Source organism: Lolium perenne, chromosome 2, assembly GCF_019359855.2.
Source record: "Lolium perenne isolate Kyuss_39 chromosome 2, Kyuss_2.0, whole genome shotgun sequence".
NCBI classification, from domain to species: domain Eukaryota; kingdom Viridiplantae; phylum Streptophyta; class Magnoliopsida; order Poales; family Poaceae; genus Lolium; species Lolium perenne.
This window is the reverse complement of record NC_067245.2, coordinates 169,365,865-169,387,712: the sequence shown is the minus strand read 5'-3', so window position 1 is coordinate 169,387,712 and position 21,848 is coordinate 169,365,865. Positions and strand designations below refer to the sequence as shown.

General features: G+C 40.7%; 1 long non-coding RNA gene across 1 annotated transcript; it reads right to left on the bottom strand.

The window, feature by feature from the left end:
- Window positions 1-7,285: 7,285 nt before the first annotated feature.
- On the bottom strand, window positions 7,286-9,496 carry LOC139836092 (uncharacterized). The gene is made up of 3 exons (XR_011752077.1): window positions 9,411-9,496; window positions 7,809-9,334; window positions 7,286-7,572 (listed from the first exon to the last, which is right to left on the bottom strand). It is a non-coding gene; the product is annotated as an uncharacterized lncRNA (long non-coding RNA).
- Window positions 9,497-21,848: the final 12,352 nt, after the last annotated feature.

The window sequence follows — 21,848 nt, the reverse complement described above, 5'->3', positions numbered from 1 at the left end:
AAACAAAGGATTAAACGTATGGTGTGGAAAATGATGTTTGCTTGCAGAAAACAAAAGAGAACAATGATTGCAGTAGGTTGTATTTCAGATGTAAAAGAATGAACCGGGGTCCACAGTTCACTAGTGGTGTCTCTCCAGTAAGATAAATAACATGTTGGTTAAACAAAGTACAATTGAGCAATTGACAAATAGAGAGGGCATAACAATGCACATACATATCATGATGACTACTATGAGATTTACTTAGGGCATTACGACAAAGAACATAGACCGCCATCCAGCATGCATCTATGCCTAAAAAGTCCACCTTCGGGTTAGCATCCGCACCCCTTCCAGTATTAAGTTGCAAACAACAGATAATTGCATTAAGTACTGTGCGTAATGTAAACAATACAAATATCCTTAGACAAAGCATTGATGTTTTATCCCTAGTGGCAACAGCACATCCACAACCTTAGGGGTTGCTGTCACTCCCCCAGATTCAATGGAGACATGGACCCACTATCTAGCATAAATACTCCCTCTTGGAGTTACAAGTATCAACTTGGCCAGAGCCTCTACTAGCAACGGAGAGCATGCAAGATCATAAACAACACATATATGATAGATCGATAATCAACTTGACATAGTATTCCATATTCATCGGATCCCAACAAACACAAAATGTAGCATTACAATAAGATGATCTTGATCATGATAGTCAGCTCACAAGATCTAAACATGATGGTACAAGAGGAGAAGACAACCATCTAGCTACTTCTATGGACCCATAGTCCAGGGATGAACTACTCGCGCATCAGTCCGGAGGCGGGCATGGTGATGTAGAGCCCTCTGATACGTCTCCAACGTATCGATAATTTCTTATGTTCTATGCCACATTATTGATGTTATCTACATGTTTTATGCGCACTTTATGTCATATTCGTGCATTTTCTGGAACTAACCTATTAACAAGATGCCGAAGTGCCGATTCTTGTTTTTCTTTGTTTTTGGTTTCAGAAATCCTAGTAACGAAATATTCTCGGAATTGGACGAAATCAACGCCCAGGGTCCTACTTCGCCACGAAGCTTCCAGAAGACCGAAGAGGAGACGAAGTGGGGCCACGAGGTGGCCACACACCAGGGCGGCGCGGCCCAGGCCCTGGCCGCGCCGGCCTGTGGTGTGGGGCCCTCATGCCCCCTCCTGACTTGCCCTTCCGCCTACTTAAAGCCTCCGTCGCGAAACCCCCAGTACCGAGAGCCACGATACGGAAAACCTTACTGAGACGCCGCCGCCGCCAATCCCATCTCGGGGGATTCTGGAGATCTCCTCCGGCACCCTGCCGGAGAGGGGATTCATCTCCCGGAGGACTCTACACCGCCATGGTCGCCTCCGGAGTGATGTGTGAGTAGTCTACCCCTGGACTATGGGTCCATAGCAGTAGCTAGATGGTTGTCTTCTCCTCATTGTGCTTCATTGTTGGATCTTGTGAGCTGCCTAACATGATCAAGATCATCTATCTGTAATTCTATATGTTGCGTTTGTTGGGATCCGATGAATAGAGAATACTTGTTATGTTGATTATAAAAGTTATGTCTATGTGTTGTTTATGATCTTGCATGCTCTCCGTTATTAGTAGATGCTCTGGCCAAGTTGATGCTAGTAACTCCAAGAGGGAGTATTTATGCTCGATAGTGGGTTCATGTCTCCGTGAATCTGGAGAGTGACAAGAACCACTAAGGTTATGGATGTGCTGTTGCCACTAGGGATAAAACATTGATGCTATGTCTAAGGATGTAGTTATTGATTACATTACGCGCAATACTTAATGCAATTGTCTGTTGTTAGCAACTTAATACTGGAGGGGGTTCGGATGATAACCTGAAGGTGGACTTTTTAGGCATAGATGCATGCTGGATAGCGGTCTATGTACTTTGTCGTAATGCCCAATTAAATCTCACAATACTCATCATAATATGTATGTGCATGGTCATGCCCTCTCTATTTGTCAATTGCCCAACTGTAATTTGTTCACCCAACATGCTGTTTATCTTATGGGAGAGACACCTCTAGTGAACTGTGGACCCCGGTCCAATTCTCTTTACTGAAATACAATCTACTGCAATACTGTTCTACTGTTTTCTGCAAACAATCATCATCCACACTATACATCTAATCCTTTGTTACAGCAAGCCGGTGAGATTGACAACCTCACTGTTTCGTTGGGGCAAAGTACTTTGGTTGTGTTGTGCAGGTTCCACGTTGGCGCCGGAATCTCTGGTGTTGCGCCGCACTACGTCCCGCCGCCATCAACCTTCAACGTGCTTCTTGGCTCCTACTGGTTCGATAAACCTTGGTTTCATACTGAGGGAAAACTTGCCGCTGTACGCATCACACCTTCCTCTTGGGGTTCCCAACGGACGCGTGTTGTACGCGTATCAAGCTCTTTTTCTGGCACCGTTGCCGGGGAGATCAAGACACACTGCAAGGGGAGTCTCCACTTCCCAATCTCTTTACTTTGTTTTTGTCTTGCTTAGTTTTATTTACTACTTTGTTTGCTGCATTATATCAAAACACAACAAAAATAGTTGCTAGTTTTACTTTATTTGCTATCTTGTTTGCTATATCAAAAAAACACAAAAAAAATTAGTTACTTGCATTTACTTTATCTAGTTTGCTTTATTTACTGTTGCTAAAATGGCTACCGCTGAAAATACTAAATTGTGTGACTTCACAACCACAAATAATAATGATTTCTTATGCACACCTATTGCTCCACCTGCTACTACAGCAGAATTCTTTGAAATTAAACCTGCTTTACTGAATCTTGTTATGCGAGAGCAATTTTCTGGTGTTAGTTCTGATGATGCTGCTGCCCATCTCAATAATTTTGTTGAACTATGTGAAATGCAAAAGTATAAGGATGTAGATGGTGACATTATAAAATTAAAATTGTTTCCTTTCTCATTAAGAGGAAGAGCTAAAGATGTGTTGCTATCTCTGCCTAAGAATAGTATTGATTCATGGACTAAATGCAAGGATGCTTTTATTGGTAGATATTATCCCCCTGCTAAAATTACATCCTTAAGGAGTAGCATAATGAATTTTAAACAATTGGATAATGAGCATGTTGCACAAGCATGGGAAAGAATGAAATCTTTGGTTAAAAATTGCCCAACCCATGGACTGACTACTTGGATGATCATCCAAACCTTTTATGCAGGACTGAATTTTTCTTCGCGGAACCTGTTGGATTCAGCTGCTGGAGGTACCTTTATATCCATCACTCTTGGCGAAGCAACAAAGCTTCTTGATAATATGATGATTAATTACTCTGAATGGCACACGGAAAGAGCTCCACAAGGTAAGAAGGTAAATTCTGTCGAAGAAACCTCTTCCTTGAGTGATAAGATTGATGCTATTATGTCTATGCTTGTGAATGATAGGACTAATATTGATCCTAATAATGTTCCGTTAGCTTCATTAGTTGCACAAGAAGAACATGTTGATGTAAAATTCATTAAAAATAATAATTTCAACAACAATGCTTACCGGAACAATTCTAGTAACAACTATAGGCCATATCCTTATAATAATGGCAACGGCTATGGTAATTCTTATGGGAATTCTTACAATAATAATAGGAACACACCCCCTGGACTTGAAGCCATGCTTAAAGAATTTATTAGTACACAAACTGCTTTTAACAAATCTGTTGAAGAAAAGCTTGGGAAAATTGATATACTTGCTTCTAAAGTCGATAGTCTTGCTGCTGATGTTGATCTTTTGAAATCGAAAGTTATGCCTAATAGAGATATTGAAAATAAAATTGTTACTACAGCAAATGCCATCCAAGTTAAAATTAATGAGAATATAAGATTAATGGCTGAACTGCGTGCTAGGTGGGATAGAGAAGAAAATGAAAAACTAGCTAAAGATAAGAATGTAGCTAAAGTTTTGACTATTACCACCACAAGTAATGCTAATGCTACACATGTTGCTACACCTCCTACTATCAATAATAAAAGAATTGGTGTTAGCAATGTTTCCACTTCTAATGCAAAGCGCGAGAAACTGCCTGAAACTGCCTGTGATAAAGCTGCTGAAATTTTTTCCAACATTGGGGATGATGATCCCATTGCTGTAGATCATAATGATTTAGATTTTGATGATTGCCACATCTCTGAAGTTATAAAGTTCTTACAAAAACTTGCTAAAAGTGCCAATGCTAGCGCTGTAAACTTGGCTTTCACAAAACATATTACAAATGCTCTCATAAAAGCTAGAGAAGAGAAACTAGAGCGCGAAGCCTCTATTCCTAGAAAACTAGAGGATGGTTGGGAGCCCATCATTAAGATGAAGGTTAAAGATTTTGATTGTAATGCCTTATGTGATCTTGGTGCAAGTATTTCTGTTATGCCTAAGAAAGTCTATGATATGCTTGACTTGCCACCACTGAAAAATTGTTATTTGGATGTTAACCTTGCTGATCATTCTACAAAGAAACCTTTGGGAAAAGTTGATAATGTTTGCATTACCGTTAACAATAACCTTGTCCCCGTTGATTTTGTTGTCTTGGATATTGAATGCAATGCATCTTGTCCCATTATATTGGGAAGACCTTTTCTTCGAACTGTTGGTGCTACTATTGATATGAAGGAAGGTAATATAAAATATCAATTTCCTCTCAAGAAAGGTATGGAACACTTCCCTAGAAAGAGAATGAAGTTACCTTTTAATTCTATTATTAGAACAAATTATGATGTTGACACTTCGTCTCTTGATAATACTTGATGCACACTTTCTGCGCCTAGCTGAAAGGCGTTAAAGAAAAGCGCTTATGGGAGACAACCCATGTTTTTACCTACAGTACTTTGTTTTTATTTTGTGTCTTGGAAGTTGTTTACTACTGTAGCAACCTCTCCTTATCTTAGTTTTGTGTTTTGTTGTGCCAAGTAAAGTCGTTGATAGAAAAGTTCATACTAGATTTGGATTACTGCGCAGTCTCAGATTTCTTTGCTGTCACGAATTTCGACCTGCCTCCCTGTAGGTAGCTCAGAAAATTAAGCCAATTTACGTGCATGATCCTCAGATATTTACGCAACTTTCATTCAATTTGGGCATTTTCATTTGAGCAAGTCTGGTGCCATTTTAAAATTCGTCTTTACGAACTGTTCTGTTTTGACAGATTCTGCCTTTTATTTCGCATTGCCTCTTTTGCTATGTTGGATTAATTTCTTTGATCCATTAATGTCCAGTAGCTTTATGCAATGTCCAGAAGTGTTAAGAATGATTGTGTCACCCCTGAACATGTTAATTTTTGTTGTGCGCTAACCCTCTAATGAGTTGTTTCGAGTTTGGTGTGGAGGAAGTTTTCAAGGATCAAGAGAGGAGTATGATGCAACATGATCAAGGAGAGTGAAAGATCTAAGCTTGGGGATGCCCCGGTGGTTCACCCCTGCATATATATCAAGAAGACTCAAGCGTCTAAGCTTGGGGATGCCCAAGGCATCCCCTTCTTCATCGACACATTATCAGGTTCCTCCCCTGAAACTATATTTTTATTCCATCACATCTCATGTGCTTTGCTTGGAGCGTCGGTTTGTTTTTGTTTTGTTTGAATAAAATGGATCCTAGCATTCACTTTGTGGGAGAGAGACACGCTCCGCTGTAGCATATGGACAAGTATGTCCTTAGTTTCTACTCATAGTATTCATGGCGAAGTTTCTTCTTCGTTAAATTGTTATATGGTTGGAATTGGAAAATGATACATGTAGTAATTGCTATAAATGTCTTGGGTAATGTGATACTTGGCAATTGTTGTGCTCATGTTTAAGCTCTTGCATCATATACTTTGCACCCATTAATGAAGAAATACATAGAGCATGCTAAAATTTGGTTTGCATATTTGGTCTCTCTAAGGTCTAGATAATTTCTAGTATTGAGTTTTGAACAACAAGGAAGACGATGTAGATTCTTATAATGTTTACAACTAGCAGGTTTGCCCGCGCATTTGCGCGGCTAGTTTTTCTATTTATTATTATAAATGTTGTTTTCGATTTTGACATGGTCTTTATGTCCGAGCTTTGAACATTATTGCTTAATATATTATTTTATATAATTATAAACAATTGTACCATAAAAAAATCTTCCGTGGGACTAATATTTTCATATTAATACCCAAAGTTAAAATATTTCTAATAAATCATTTGTTCAATGTGTGTTTTTTGTTTTGTGCTTTGTGTTTGACTGCTGATTACATATCAGAGATTTAATATGTAGTGTGAAGTTCCTTTTTATATTTTACAAATTTATGTCAATAACTAAATCTAAGATTTGTTTCATGTCTAACTCGGGTGTTTTGTTCCTCCACTTGTCTTGACATCAACAATGTTGTAGATTTTATTTATTTTCCAATGCATGCTTCCCCACATGCTAATCTTAGTCTAATTTACAGTCCTACTTTCATCTAACGTCTAATGTAGTGTACTGAACGGAGACTAATCAACAAAAAATGGTATAACTATACCTCTATATCACCCTCATCATGGCTAATATGGTTAACCTTTTTTAATTCATATGTTTGACGTATATTCTTGTTTATGATTTTGTTCCATATAATAATACAAAAATGAAATTTATCAAGAAGATTTACAAATACATGTATATAGCTACATAAAATGAAATACATAAAGGAGTAATTTTGAAATAAATTATGCTGGATCCTTCATTCTAATTATTCTGACTGGACGATTTTTTTTTTGTAGATTCTACAATTTTAACGGTGTCAATATATGTGTTTAGAATTCCCGTTGATGTTTGAGCTCTTAATCTAGCATAATTATATCGGGCTTCAAAACTGAATGAATAAAAAATCATAATTAGCTCATCATCAAACCGTGCCTGCATAGGCTAGCTATTTTGAAATCTGCTTAAATACTAAATTATCTTTATCATCTTTTATATGTGGCAATCAAAATGAATAGATACATAGTTAAATTAATCCAAGGATTATTATATTACGAAACATTGCCCCAACATATACTTTATACTTTAGAAGAAACCACATTTGTAATCCAATGCACGATAAGGTCCTAAGAGTTAGTTTACCTTGAAAAAGGAACCTACAGAAAATTGTTAGTTTAGCTTAAAAAGGGAACCTACAGAAAATTTTATAGATATTCAGGGGTGTTCAGACCAACTAAATTGTTTCATAAACAATAAAGCAACATTATTTTATATCTTAGAAATCAGAGCTTGTATCATAGCAGAAAGTCTGCAGCAAATTTTACAATGATACTGTGATGACCCTTCGATTTTCTGAACTATAACTAAAATGTTCAACATGTAATATACAAATATTATCTAACATATAGAACTGGTTGTGGTTCAGGCCTTATAAGATGCCAAAAGAGCCATTGATCTTGATAGATGCATTGTTTGCCATCAAAAGTCGAGGGAACTTTCAAAGCAAATTAAGGGCTAACTGGAGTGTTACAACGGTGTCCCTTTAAAGATATAGAAGCTTAAATGAATAACCACTCCTCCTGGATCAGCCAACAGTTTCTTCTCCCTGCTTATCCATTTTGCATCTGTCAGTAGTAAAAAATTATCATAAACGCTCATCGACAATAGTAATATATAAATAATATATCCAACAGAAGATGGTGAAAAAGAATAGGGGGCCCTCTACACAATTCCACTCATTTTCGTTAAATACGCACAATATTATCCCAGAATTGATTATGCAACTTAAAAGTCGTTTACTGAATAACTTAACCAAACCATGTAGTAAATTTTAAAAGAAAAAGTAAACTATAACAATTACCTTTCCATATAATATTTCAAGTTAGAGTCCTCCCTCAAGCATATCTATGTCTAGCCTTGTTTCTCCAAAACTATCGATGTAGGGTGCTCCAACCTTGCGCAACGGACCTCGACATTGCCGACATACAAGAACTTCTTGGAAAATAAGCTTGGGTAGAAGATTGAGCAATTCGTCCTGTGAAATCAGCCTACCTCTTTTGTAAAATAAGAGTCACTCGAAGTTCTTGAAAAATAAGATTTCGGTAGATGATCGATAAAAAATTGACGTAATTTAAGATATCAGTCCAGCACCTGTATATCTGGATTCCTCGTGCGCATGTGAAAATTACATAGCAGAAAAGAAGGATGCTCACAACCTACCTGTGGAGGTGTCCGCTTTGTAACGCATGAGTCTCGTTAATCGATCGGCCCTTGTCTGGCCGGCTTGTGAAATCAGAGGCCGCCGGCTCCAGCAAATAAAGCGGACATGGGTCGCTGGTGATCCGCTTGGGTGCTGCAGATGCATATTTGTACCATGCAAATCAATCAGGGAAATGATTAGTATCGGGGTGTCCCTTGCCAGTCCGTGATTTCCCGATTTTTCCGCAATGCACTGATTGATTCCTAGAAGTAATACTTGAATAGCAAACCTTGAAAAGAATCTTTTTTTACATGCGAAAAGAGTCTAGGTGAAGTGCAACATAGTGTGGCGCGGTATATATTAACCAATTTCAGACATTGGGAGTCATTAGCTATAGACTCGTCAATCTCTGAAGTTGTTTTAATAATATAATAGATAATAAATAGATAGTATTTGCTAGTGTTGTTGTATAAAGTACTGGTAAAATTGTATGAAAATCCCAGAACAGTACATATATGATTGAATATAATTAATAGCAGTTATACCCAACATTTGTAAACACTCTCTAAATCTGAAGGTAAGTTCAGTAATGAAGGTAAGTTCAGTGTACACACCTGAGTGTCTAGTTAATAGTTTGAACTATGGATCGGTAAAGCACCGCTGCTCTAGAAATATCGATAATGGTGGGCATGGAAACGGGCTAATTAGGTTCTCAGATCATATAAATTCATATCCAAGATTTGAACTTGGTCCATTCATGTGGAAAGCATGGCTCTGCCCGTTTTTGGATATGAACTAATCATAGTGATCACATAACTGAAACAAAATAGAAAAAATGTATATTGAGGCAATCAACACCAGGGTACTTCTATTGCTAGAAAACGTATAAGTGGTCCAGCTGAAAAAACTAACCTTCTCCTTGGTCTACATACTCAACTACCAGAAGCCAGAACACCCAGACGAAAAATTATAAGGACAAACAATTTTTCTCAATTCTAGACAACACCAATCTAGATTCGTGCACTTCCTGGTGGTCAAGACGTGCTGACAGGGCACCATCTTCCCTGCTTTCAGATCCATCCAACAAATAGTAAGAAATAGAAATCATTGCTAGGAGGGAACCCGGCCAAACCTATAACGGATTATCGTCCTAGCTTTAAGTCGAGATGGCATCAGTTGTAACCAATCTGCAAGAGATATTTCCGGGAGGATGAGAAGTGTAGTAGTCAAAGCGAATTGGCACAGAGTAATAGCAATACGCACATTACAGAGAGGACGCCAGAAGTAGAAGTTGAGGAATCGCACTGGCCAAGGGATCGTGTGGAGCGGCGCGACGGCGCGACGGCCGCAGAGGAGGCAGCGGCAGATAAGAACTGAATCGGATCGACAACAGGTTTAATCTTCTGAGTTGGCGTATCTATCTTGTACACGGCCACGCACCGGAGAAATCATATATGCGGCTAGAAAAACTAATCTTGGCCATTGTTTTTTATTTGATTAGGTTTAGCTAATCTACACCGTTGGTTGTTTGTTGTTTTAATTATATAATAGATATGTCTTTTATGTGAGTTTTGCTGCACCGGTTCATCCTTGTGTTTGTTTCAAATAAACCTTGCTAGCCTAAACCTTGTATCGAGAGGGAATACTTCTCATGCATCCAAAATACTTGAGCCAACCACTATGCCATTTGTGTCCACCATACCTACCTACTACATGGTATTTCTCCGCCATTCCAAAGTAAATTGCTTGAGTGCTACCTTTAAAATTCCATTCTTCACCTTCGCAATATATAGCTCATGGGACAAATAGCTTAAAAACTATTGTGGTATTGAATATGTACTTATGCACTTTATCTCTTATTAAGTTGCTTGTTGTGCGATAACCATGTTTCTGGGGACGCCATCAACTATTCTTTGTTGAATATCATGTGAGTTGCTATGCATGTCCGTCTTGTTTGAAGTAAGAGCGATCTACCACCTTATGGTTAAGCATGCATATTGTTAGAGAAGAACATTGGGCCGCTAACTAAAGCCATGATCCATGGTGGAAGTTTCAGTTTTGGACATATATCCTCAATCTCATATGAGAAAATTACTAATTGTTGCCACATGCTTATGCATAAAAGAGGAGTCCATTATCTGTTGTCTATGTTGTCCCGGTATGGATGTCTAAGTTGAGAATAATCAATAGCGAGAAATCCAATGCGAGCTTTCTCCTTAGACCTTTGTACAGGCGGCATAGAGGTACCCCTTTGTGACACTTGGTTAAAACATGTGCATTGCGATGATCCGGTAGTCCAAGCTAATTAGGACAAGGTGCGGACACTATTAGTATACTATGCATGAGGCTTGCAACTTGTAAGATATAATTTATATGATACATATGCTTTATTACTACCGTTGACAAAATTGTTTCATGTTTTCAAAATCAAAGCTCTAGCACAAATATAGCAATCGATGCTTTTCCTCTATGGAGGACCATTCTTTTACTTTCATTGTTGAGTCAGTTCACCTATTTCTCTCCACCTCAAAGAAGCAAACACTTGTGTGAACTGTGCATTGATTCCTACATATTTGCATATTGCACTTATTATATTACTCTATGTTGACAATATCCATGAGATATACATGTTACAAGTTGAAAGCAACCGCTGAAACTTAATCTTCCTTTGTGTTGCTTCAACACCTTTACTTTGAATTATTGCTTTATGAGTTAACTCTTATGCAAGACTTATTGATGCTTGTCTTGAAAGTACTATTCATGAAAAGTCTTTGCTTTATGATTCACTTGTTTACTCATGTCATATACATTGTTTTGATCGCTGCATTCACTACATATGCTTTACAAATAGTATGATCAAGGTTATGATGGCATGTCACTCCAGAAATTATCTTTGTTATCGTTTTACCTGCTCGGGACGAGCAGAACTAAGCTTGGGGATGCTGATACGTCTCCAACGTATCGATAATTTCTTATGTTCTATGCCACATTATTGATGTTATCTACATGTTTTATGCACACTTTATGTCATATTCGTGCATTTTCTGGAACTAACCTATTAACAAGATGCCGAAGTGCCGATTCTTTGTTTTCTGTTTTTGGTTTCAGAAATCCTAGTAACGAAATATTCTCGGAATTGGACGAAATCAACGCCCGGGTCCTACTTCGCCACGAAGCTTCCGTAAGACCGAAGAGGAGACGAAGTGGGGCCACGAGGTGGCCACACACCAGGCGGCGCGGCCCAGGCCCTGGCCGCGCCGGCCTGTGGTGTGGGGCCCTCGTGCCCCCTCCTGACTTGCCCTTCCGCCTACTTAAAGCCTCCGTCGCGAAACCCCCAGTACCGAGAGCCACGATACGGAAAACCTTACTGAGACGCCGCCGCCGCCAATCCCATCTCGGGGGATTCTGGAGATCTCCTCCGGCACCCTGCCGGAGAGGGGATTCATCTCCCGGAGGACTCTACACCGCCATGGTCGCCTCCGGAGTGATGTGTGAGTAGTCTACCCCTGGACTATGGGTCCATAGCAGTAGCTAGATGGTTGTCTTCTCCTCATTGTGCTTCATTGTTGGATCTTGTGAGCTGCCTAACATGATCAAGATCATCTATCTGTAATTCTATATGTTGCGTTTGTTGGGATCCGATGAATAGAGAATACTTGTTATGTTGATTATAAAAGTTATGTCTATGTGTTGTTTATGATCTTGCATGCTTCCGTTATTAGTAGATGCTCTGGCCAAGTTGATGCTAGTAACTCCAAGAGGGAGTATTTATGCTCGATAGTCGGTTCATGTCTCCGTGAATCTGGAGGAGTGACAAGAACCACTAAGGTTATGGATGTGCTGTTGCCACTAGGGATAAAACATTGATGCTATGTCTAAGGATGTAGTTATTGATTACATTACGCGCAATACTTAATGCAATTGTCTGTTGTTAGCAACTTAATACTGGAGGGGGTTCGGATGATAACCTGAAAGTGGACTTTTTAGGCATAGATGCATGCTGGATAGCGGTCTATGTACTTTGTCGTAATGCCCAATTAAATCTCACAATACTCATCATAATATGTATGTGCATGGTCATGCCCTCTCTATTTGTCAATTGCCCAACTGTAATTTGTTCACCCAACATGCTGTTTATCTTATGGGAGAGACACCTCTAGTGAACTGTGGACCCCGGTCCAATTCTCTTTACTGAAATACAATCTACTGCAATACTGTTCTACTGTTTTCTGCAAACAATCATCATCCACACTATACATCTAATCCTTTGTTACAGCAAGCCGGTGAGATTGACAACTTCACTGTTTCGTTGGGGCAAAGTACATTGGTTGTGTTGTGCAGGTTCCACGTTGGCGCCGGAATCTCTGGTGTTGCACCGCACTACGTCCCGCCGCCATCAACCTTCAACGTGCTTCTTGGCTCCTACTGGTTCGATAAACCTTGGTTTCATACTGAGGGAAAACTTGCCGCTGTACGCATCACACCTTCCTCTTGGGGTTCCCAACGGACGCGTGTTGTACGCGTATCACCCTCCGGTGATGATTCCCCTCTCCGGCAGTGTGCCGGAGGAGATCTTCTGAACCCCCCGAGTTAGGGTTGACGGCGGCGGCGTATCTGGAACTCTTCTGGTATTTTGGCTCTCGGTCCTAGGGTTCTCGCGGACGAAGGAATAAATAGGCGAAGGGGCAGAGTCGGGGGAGCCAGGGGGCTCCCTCCCCATATTGATATGCTTGTAGCTCTTCCGCTGTCGCGGTCACAGTCATTGGTTCTGTGCCATCAATGGCTCTCGCAACTCTATCCCATACTGCCTGCGGAAATTGCACCATCTCCCGCGTTCCAGGCCCGCCATACTTGCTTCCTAAACCTCGTGTAAGATCAGCGGGGTCGACGTACGGATTTCCCAGCTCGTCGAAGTTTTCAGATGTCTCTTCCTGAGGTCGGCTTGTTTCTCCGATCGCATAGATCTGATGGTACTTTATTTTTTGTATTTTGTCGAGATTGGTGACACCTTCAAATAGATCGGTGAATACCTCTCCAATAGCGGTGGATTTTTCGATGAAGCCGAAACTGTCGACACTGTCAGAATCGCTGCTTATATTGGAATCCGCAGACGACTCGAAGGACATGTCGCTGAAGATCTTGGTGAGTTTTTCACTTGCCAAAGTGTTGATGAAGCGTGGCAGTGAAATCTCTTCATCGCATGTATCGATTGATGTCGATGAGTCCGAAGAATCGTAATCGACCGACGATAATTCTGATGGAGACAGAAACTCGAGACGATACGACCCTTCTTTCTCGACGTGGAAGTTGAACTTTCCGAACGTCATCTCCATGGGCTCCTCCAGATACGCATATGCATCCAAACGGGAGGGTGGGTGAGGAACAAAAGCGACTAGATCAGTTTCGATCTGTTTACCTCTATCCATCGCGTTGCTTGCTGTCGAAGAAGTCGACGATCTTGAACGTGCCATCGAGATCAGCTCCTTGTCTCCTCTAATTCCCATAGACGGCGCCAATTGATAAGGTATTAACTTATCAATGCCTACGGGTTGTAGACTAGGGTTTAGTTGGAAGTAGAGGGCAAGTAGATCTCGAGGGTTTCAGCCGAAAAGTACTCGACGATTATAAAACTAGGGTTGTGTTGACAGTGAATCGATCTTCTCTTTGTCCCTCGACTCCCCCTTATATAGGAGGCGGAGCCGAGGGTTTCGTGTTATACAAGATTACATATTCCGGGAGACTCTCTGAGTTCAACCCGTAAAGTTACACATCTCTATATTTCCTAATACAACTCTAACTTTCCTAAATACTGATTGGGCTTCCGAGCTTCATATTCTTCGCCTCGTGGGCCTTCAATAAACCCCGGGTACCATCTTCGGCAGGCCCATTGGGGATGCCTATGTCAGCGGGGGGCCCACTTCCGCACCGCCCAATGGTGTGGGCCCCTTGCTAGCCTTCCTCGACTCTTCTTCGGTCATCTGGAATCCTCCGTGAAAAATAGGGCCGTGGGCTTTTGTTTCGTCCAATTCCGAGAATATTTGTAAACTAACTTTTCTGAAATCAAAATCAGCAGAAAACAGGAACTGGAACTGTGGCATCTTGTTAATAGGTTAGTCCCAAAAAATGCATAAAAACATTATAAAGTGTGAACAAAACATGTAGGTATTGTCATAAAACTAGCATGGAACATAAGAAATTATAGATACGTTGGAGACGTATCAAGCATCCCCTAGCTTAGTTCCTACTCGCCCTCGAGTAGGTGATGGCGTGTATTTCACACGTTCGTTGGGCAACCCCAAGAGGAAGGTATGATGCGCACAGCAGCAAGTTTTCCCTCAGAAAGAAACCAAGGTTTATCGAACCAGGAGGAGCCAAGAAGCACGTTGAAGGTTGATGGCGGCGGGATGTAGTGCGGCGCAACACCAGAGATTCCGGCGCCAACGTGGAACCTGCACAACACAACCAAAGTACTTTGCCCCAACGAAACAGTGAGGTTGTCAATCTCACCGGCTTGCTGTAACAAAGGATTAACCGTATTGTGTGGAAGATGATTGTTTGCAGAAAACAGTAGAACTTATTGCGATGATTGTATTTGATAAAGAGAATTGGACCGGGGTCCACAGTTCACTAGAGGTGTCTCTCCCATAAGACGAACAGCATGTTGGGTGAACAAATTACAGTTGGGCAATTGACAAATAAAGAGAGCATGACCATGCACATACATATCATGATGAGTATAGTGAGATTTAATTGGGCATTACGACAAAGTACATAGACCGTCATCCAACTGCATCTATGCCTAAAAAGTCCACCTTCAGGTTATCATCCGAACCCCCTCCAGTATTAAGTTGCTAACAACAGACAATTGCATTAAGTATTGCGCGTAATGTAACTAGTGACTACATCCTTGAACATAGCACTAATGTTTTATCCCTAGTGGCAACAGCACATCCATAACCTTAGTGGTTCTTGTCACTCCTCGCTATGCCCAGAGGCCTGAACCCACTATCGAGCATAAATACTCCCTCTTGGAGTTACTAGCATCAACTTGGCCAGAGCATCTACTAATAACGGAGAGCATGCAAGATCATAAACAACACATAAGCATAGCTTTGATAATCAACATAACAAGTATTCTCTATTCATCGGATCCCAACAAACGCAACATATAGAATTACATATAGATGATCTTGATCATGTTAGGCAGCTCACAAGATCCGACAATGATAGCACAATGGGGAGAAGACAACCATCTAGCTACTGCTATGGACCCATAGTCCAGGGGTAGACTACTCACACATCACACCGGAGGCGACCATGGCGGCGTAGAGTCCTCCGGGAGATGATTCCCCTCTCCGGCAGGGTGCCGGAGGCGATCTCCTGGATCCCCCGAGATGGGATCGGCGGCGGCGGCGTCTCTGGAAGGTTTTCCGTATCGTGGTTCTCGGTGCGGGGTTTTCGTCACGGAGACTTGTGATAGGCGAAAGGGCAGGTCAAGAGGCGGCACGGGGGCCCCACACCACAGGGCCGCGCGGCCAAGGGGGGGCCGCGCCGCCCTATAGTGTGGCCCCTCCGTGGCCCCTCTTCGTCTCTCCTTCGGACTTCTGGAAGCTTCGTGAGAAAATAGGCCCCTGGGCTTTGATTTCGTCCAATTCCGAGAATATTTCCTTACTAGGATTTCTGAAACCAAAAACAGCAGAAAACAGCAACTGGCACTTCGGCATCTTGTTAATAGGTTAGTTCCAGAAAATGCACGAATATGACATAAAGTGTGCATAAAACATGTAGATAACATCAATAATGTGGCATGGAACATAAGAAATTATCGATACGTCGGAGACGTATCAGCATCCCCAAGCTTAGTTCTGCTCGTCCCGAGCAGGTAAAACGATAACACAGATAATTTCTGGAGTGACATGCCATCATAATCTTGATCATACTATTTGTAAAGCATATGTAGTGAATGCAGCGATCAAAACAATGTATATGACATGAGTAAACAAGTGAATCATATAGCAAAGACTTTTCATGAATAGCACTTCAAGACAAGCATCAATAAGTCTTGCATAAGAGTTAACTCATAAAGCAATAATTCAAAGTAAAGGTATTGAAGCAACACAAAAGAAGATTAAGTTTCAGCGGTTGCTTTCAACTTGTAACATGTATATCTCATGGATATTGTCAACATAGAGTAATATAATAAGTGCAATAAGCAAGTATGTAGGAATCAATGCATAGTTCACACAAGTGTTTGCTTCTTGAGGTGGAGAGAAATAGGTGAACTGACTCAACATTGAAAGTAAAAGAATGGTCCTCCATAGAGGAAAAGCATCGATTGCTATATTTGTGCTAGAGCTTTGATTTTGAAAACATAAAGAAAGCATAAAAATAAAGTTTTGAGAGGTGTATGTCGTTGTCAACGAATGGTAGCGGGTACTCTAACCCCCTTGCCAGACAAACCTTCAAAGAGCGGCTCCCATTTTATTTTATTTTGGGTGGCACTCCTTCCAACCTTTCTTTCACAAACCATGGCTAACCGAATCCTCGGGTGCCTGCCAACAATCTCATACCATGAAGGAGTGCCTTTTTATTTTAGTTTTATTATGATGACACTCCTCCCAACCTTTGCTTACACAAGCCATGGCTAACCGAATCCTTCGGGTGCCGTCCAACAATCACATACCATGGAGGAGTGTCTATTTTTGTTAATTAATTTGGGACTGGGAATCCCATTGCCAGCTCTTTTTGCAAAATTATTGGATAAGCGGATGAAGCCACTAGTCCATTGGTGAAAGTTGCCCAACAAGATTGAAAGATAAACACCACATACTTCCTCATGAGCTATAAAACATTGACACAAATCAGAAGTGATAAATTTTCAATTGTTTAAAGGTAGCACTCAAGCAATTTACTTTGGAATGGCGGAAAATACCATGTAGTATAGGTAGGTATGGTGGACACAAATGGCATAGTGGTTGTCTCAAGTATTTTGGATGCATGAGAAGTATTCCCTCTCGATACAAGGTTTAGGCTAGCAAGGCTTATTTGAAACAAACACAAGGATGAACCGGTGCAGCAAAACTCACATAAAAGACATATTGAAAACATTATAAGACTCTACACCGTCTTCCTTGTTGTTCAAACTCAATACTATAAATTATCTAGACCTTAGAGAAACCAAATATGCAAACCAAATTTTAGCATGCTCTATGTATTTCTTCATTAATGGGTGCAAAGCATATGATGCAAGAGCTTAATCATGAGCACAACAATTGCCAAGTATCACATTACCCAAGACATTTATAGCAATTACTACATGTATCATTTTCCAATTCCAACCATATAACAATTTAACGAAGGAGAAACTTCGCCATGAATACTATGAGTAGAAACCAAGGACATACTTGTCCATATGCTACAGCGGAGCGTGTCTCTCTCCCATAAAGTGAATGCTAGGATCCATTTTATTCAAACAAAACAAAAACAAAAACAAACCGACGCTCCAAGAAAAAGCACATAAGATGTGATGGAATAAAAATATAGTTTCAGGGGAGGAACCTGATAATGTTGTCGATGAAGAAGGGGATGCCTTGGGCATCCCCAAGCTTAGACGCTTGAGTCTTCTTGATATATGCAGGGGTGAACCACCGGGTGCATCCCCAAGCTTAGAGCTTTCACTCTCCTTGATCATGTTGCATCATACTCCTCTCTTGATCCTTGAAAACTTCCTCCACACCAAACTCGAAACAACTCATTAGAGGGTTAGTGCACAATATAAATTGACATATTCAGAGGTGACACAATCATTCTTAACACTTCTGGACATTGCATAATGCTACTGGACATTAGTGGATCAAAGAAATTCATCCAACTTAGCGAAAGAGGCAATGCGAAATAAAAGGCAGAATCTGTCAAAACAGAACAGTTCGTATTGACGAATTTTAAAATGGCACCAGACTTGCTCAAATGAAAATGCTCAAATTGAATGAAAGTTGCGTACATATCTGAGGATCATGCACGTAAATTGGCTTAATTTTCTGAGTTACCTACAGGGAGGTGGACCCAGATTCGTGACAGCAAAGAAATCTGGAACTGTGCAGTAATCCAAATCTAGTACTTACTTTTCTATCAACGGCTTAACTTGGCACAACAAAACACAAAACTAAGATAAGGAGAGGTTGCTACAGTAGTAAACAACTTCCAAGACACAAAATAAAAACAAAGTACTGTAGGTAAAAACATGGGTTGTCTCCCATAAGCGCTTTTCTTTAACGCCTTTCAGCTAGGCGCAGAAAGTGTGTATCAAGTATTATCGAAGGGTGGTACTTCTACAGCGGGGTGTGGGGTTTTCTCAACTAGGCATAGTATATTTGATACATAAGTTTCAGCATCTCCCTTTTCATTAGTCTTAGGCGTGCTACTCTCATCAAACAAATTTTCAGGAACTAGCCAAGCATAGTTATTTTCTAATGCATCATTCATAGCTAAGAGCTTACATGGTATTGGTGCTTTGATCTCCCCTCCATCATCAATATTATTAGTGAATCTTATTCTATCCATATCCATCTTTTCAAGGAGACTAACAAGATTAGTAGGAGAACCAAGCATATTGAATTTAGCAAACACCTTTCTAGCTTCTCTTGCTAAACCACCAAATTCTCTAAGAAGGGTTTCTAATACAAAATCTTTCTTTTCCCCTTCTTCCATATCGCCAAGTGTGAAGAACATGTGTTGGATTATAGGATTAAGATTAACAAATTTAGTTTCCAACAAGCGAACTAAATGTGCAGCAGCAATTTCATAAGTAGACGCAAGGTCTACCAAGTGTCTATCTTCAAAATTTTCAATAGTACTAACATGATTGAAAAATTCTTCTATATTATTTCTCCCAACTATAGACCCACGTCCTACCGGTATGTCTTTTGTGGTAAAATTAAAAGGAAACATGATGAAATAAGTAAAGTAAATGCAAGTAAACTAATTTTTTTGTGTTTTTGATATAGCAAACAAGATAACAAGTAAAGTAAAACTAGCAACTAATTTTTTTGTATTTTGATTTAGTGCAGCAAACAAAGTAGTAAATAAAACTAAGCAAGACAAAAACAAAGTAAAGAGATTGAGAAGTGGAGACTCCCCTTGCAGCGTGTCTTGATCTCCCCGGCAACGGCGCGGAAAATATGCTTGATGGCGTGTATTTCACACGTTCGTTGGGCAACCCCAAGAGGAAGGTATGATGCGCACAGCAGCAAGTTTTCCCTCAGAAAGAAACCAAGGTTTATCGAACCAGGAGGAGCCAAGAAGCACGTTGAAGGTTGATGGCGGCGGGATGTAGTGCGGCGCAACACCAGAGATTCCGGCGCCAACGTGGAACCTGCACAACACAACCAAAGTACTTTGCCCCAATGAAACAGTGAGGTTGTCAATCTCACCGGCTTGCTGTAACAAAGGATTAACCGTATTGTGTGGAAGATAATTGTTTGCAGAAAACAGTAGAACAGTATTGCAGTAGATTGTATTTCAGTAAAGAGAATTGGACCGGGGTCCACAGTTCACTAGAGGTGTCTCTCCCATGAGACGAACAGCATGTTGGGTGAACAAATTACAGTTGGGCAATTGACAAATAAAGAGAGCATGACCATGCACATACATATCATGATGAGTATAGTGAGATTTAATTGGGCATTACGACAAAGTACATAGACCGTCATCCAACAGCATCTATGCCTAAAAAGTCCACCTTCAGGTTATCATCCGAACCCCTCGGTATTAAGTTGCTAACAACGAGACAATTGCATTAAGTATTGCGCGTAATGTAACTAGTGACTACATCCTTGAACATAGCACTAATGTTTTATCCCTAGTGGCAACAGCACATCCATAACCTTAGTGGTTCTTGTCACTCCTCCAGATTCACAGAGGCATGAACCCACTATCGAGCATAAATACTCCCTCTTGGAGTTACTAGCATCAACTTGGCCAGAGCATCTACTAATAACGGAGAGCATGCAAGATCATAAACAACACATAAGCATAGCTTTGATAATCAACATAACAAGTATTCTCTATTCATCGGATCCCAACAAACGCAACATATAGAATTACAGATAGATGATCTTGATCATGTTAGGCAGCTCACAAGATCCGACAATGATAGCACAATGGGGAGAAGACAACCATCTAGCTACTGCTATGGACCCATAGTCCAGGGGTAGACTACTCACACATCAAACCGGAGGCGACCATGGCGGCGTAGAGTCCTCCGGGAGATGATTCCCCTCTCCGGCAGGGTGCCGGAGGCGATCTCCTGGATCCCCCGAGATGGGATCGGCGGCGGCGGCGTCTCTGGAAAGTTTTCCGTATCGTGGTTCTCGGTACTGGGGTTTTCGTCACGGAGACTTTTTATAGGCGAAAGGGCAGGTCAAGAGGCGGCACGGGGGCCCCACACCACAGGGCCGCGCGGCCAAGGGGGGGGGCCGCGCCGCCCTATAGTGTGGCCCCTCCGTGGCCCCTCTTCGTCTCTCCTTCGGACTTCTGGAAGCTTCGTGAGAAAATAGGCCCCTGGGCTTTGATTTCGTCCAATTCCGAGAATATTTCCTTACTAGGATTTCTGAAACCAAAAACAGCAGAAAACAAAGAATCGGCACTTCGGCATCTTGTTAATAGGTTAGTTCCAGAAAATGCACGAATATGACATAAAGTGTGCATAAAACATGTAGATAACATCAATAATGTGGCATGGAACATAAGAAATTATCGATACGTCGGAGACGTATCAGTAGGTAAACGATAAAAAGAATAATTTCTGAAGTGACATGCTACCAACATAATCTTGATCAATACTATTGTAAAGCATATGAGATGAATGAAGTGACTCAAAGCAATGGTCTATAGTTTCCTAACAAAAAGATAATGACTAAACAACTGAATCATATAGCAAAAACTTTTCATGAATAGTACTTTCAAGACAAGCATCAAAAAGTCTTGCATAAGAGTTAACTCATAAAGCAATAGATTCTTAATGAAAGGTTTTGAAGCAACACAAAGGAAGATTTAAGTTTCAGCAATTGCTTTCAACTTTTAACATGTATATCTCATGGATAATTGTCAACACAAAGTAATATGATGAGTGCAATAAGAAAGCATGTAAGAATCAATGCACACAGTTGACACAAGTGTTTGCTTCTAAGATAGAAATAAATAGGTAAACTGACTCAACATAAAGTAAAGGAAAGGCCCTTCGCAGAGGGAAGCAGGGATTAAATCATGTGCTAGAGCTTTTTAAGTTTTGAAATCATAAAGAGAGCATAAAAATAAAGTTTTTAGAGGTGTTTGTTGTTGTCAACGAATGGTAGTGGGCACTCTAACCCCCTTGTCAAACAGACTTTCAAAGGGTGGCTCCCATGAAGGACGTTATCTCTACCAGCAAGGTAGATCATCCCTCTTCTCTTTTGTTTACACATGTACTTTAGTTTTATTTATAGATGACACTCCTCCCAACCTTTTGCTTTCTCAAGCCATGGCTAACTGAATCCTCGGGTGCCTTCCAACATTTCACATACCATGGAGGAGTGTCTATTGCAAAATTAAGTTGCTTACTGATGAATGAGGGCAAAACATGTGAAGAGAATTATTAATGAAAGTTAATTAATTGGGGCTGGGCACCCCGTTGCCAGCTCTTTTTGCAAAATTATTGGATAAGCG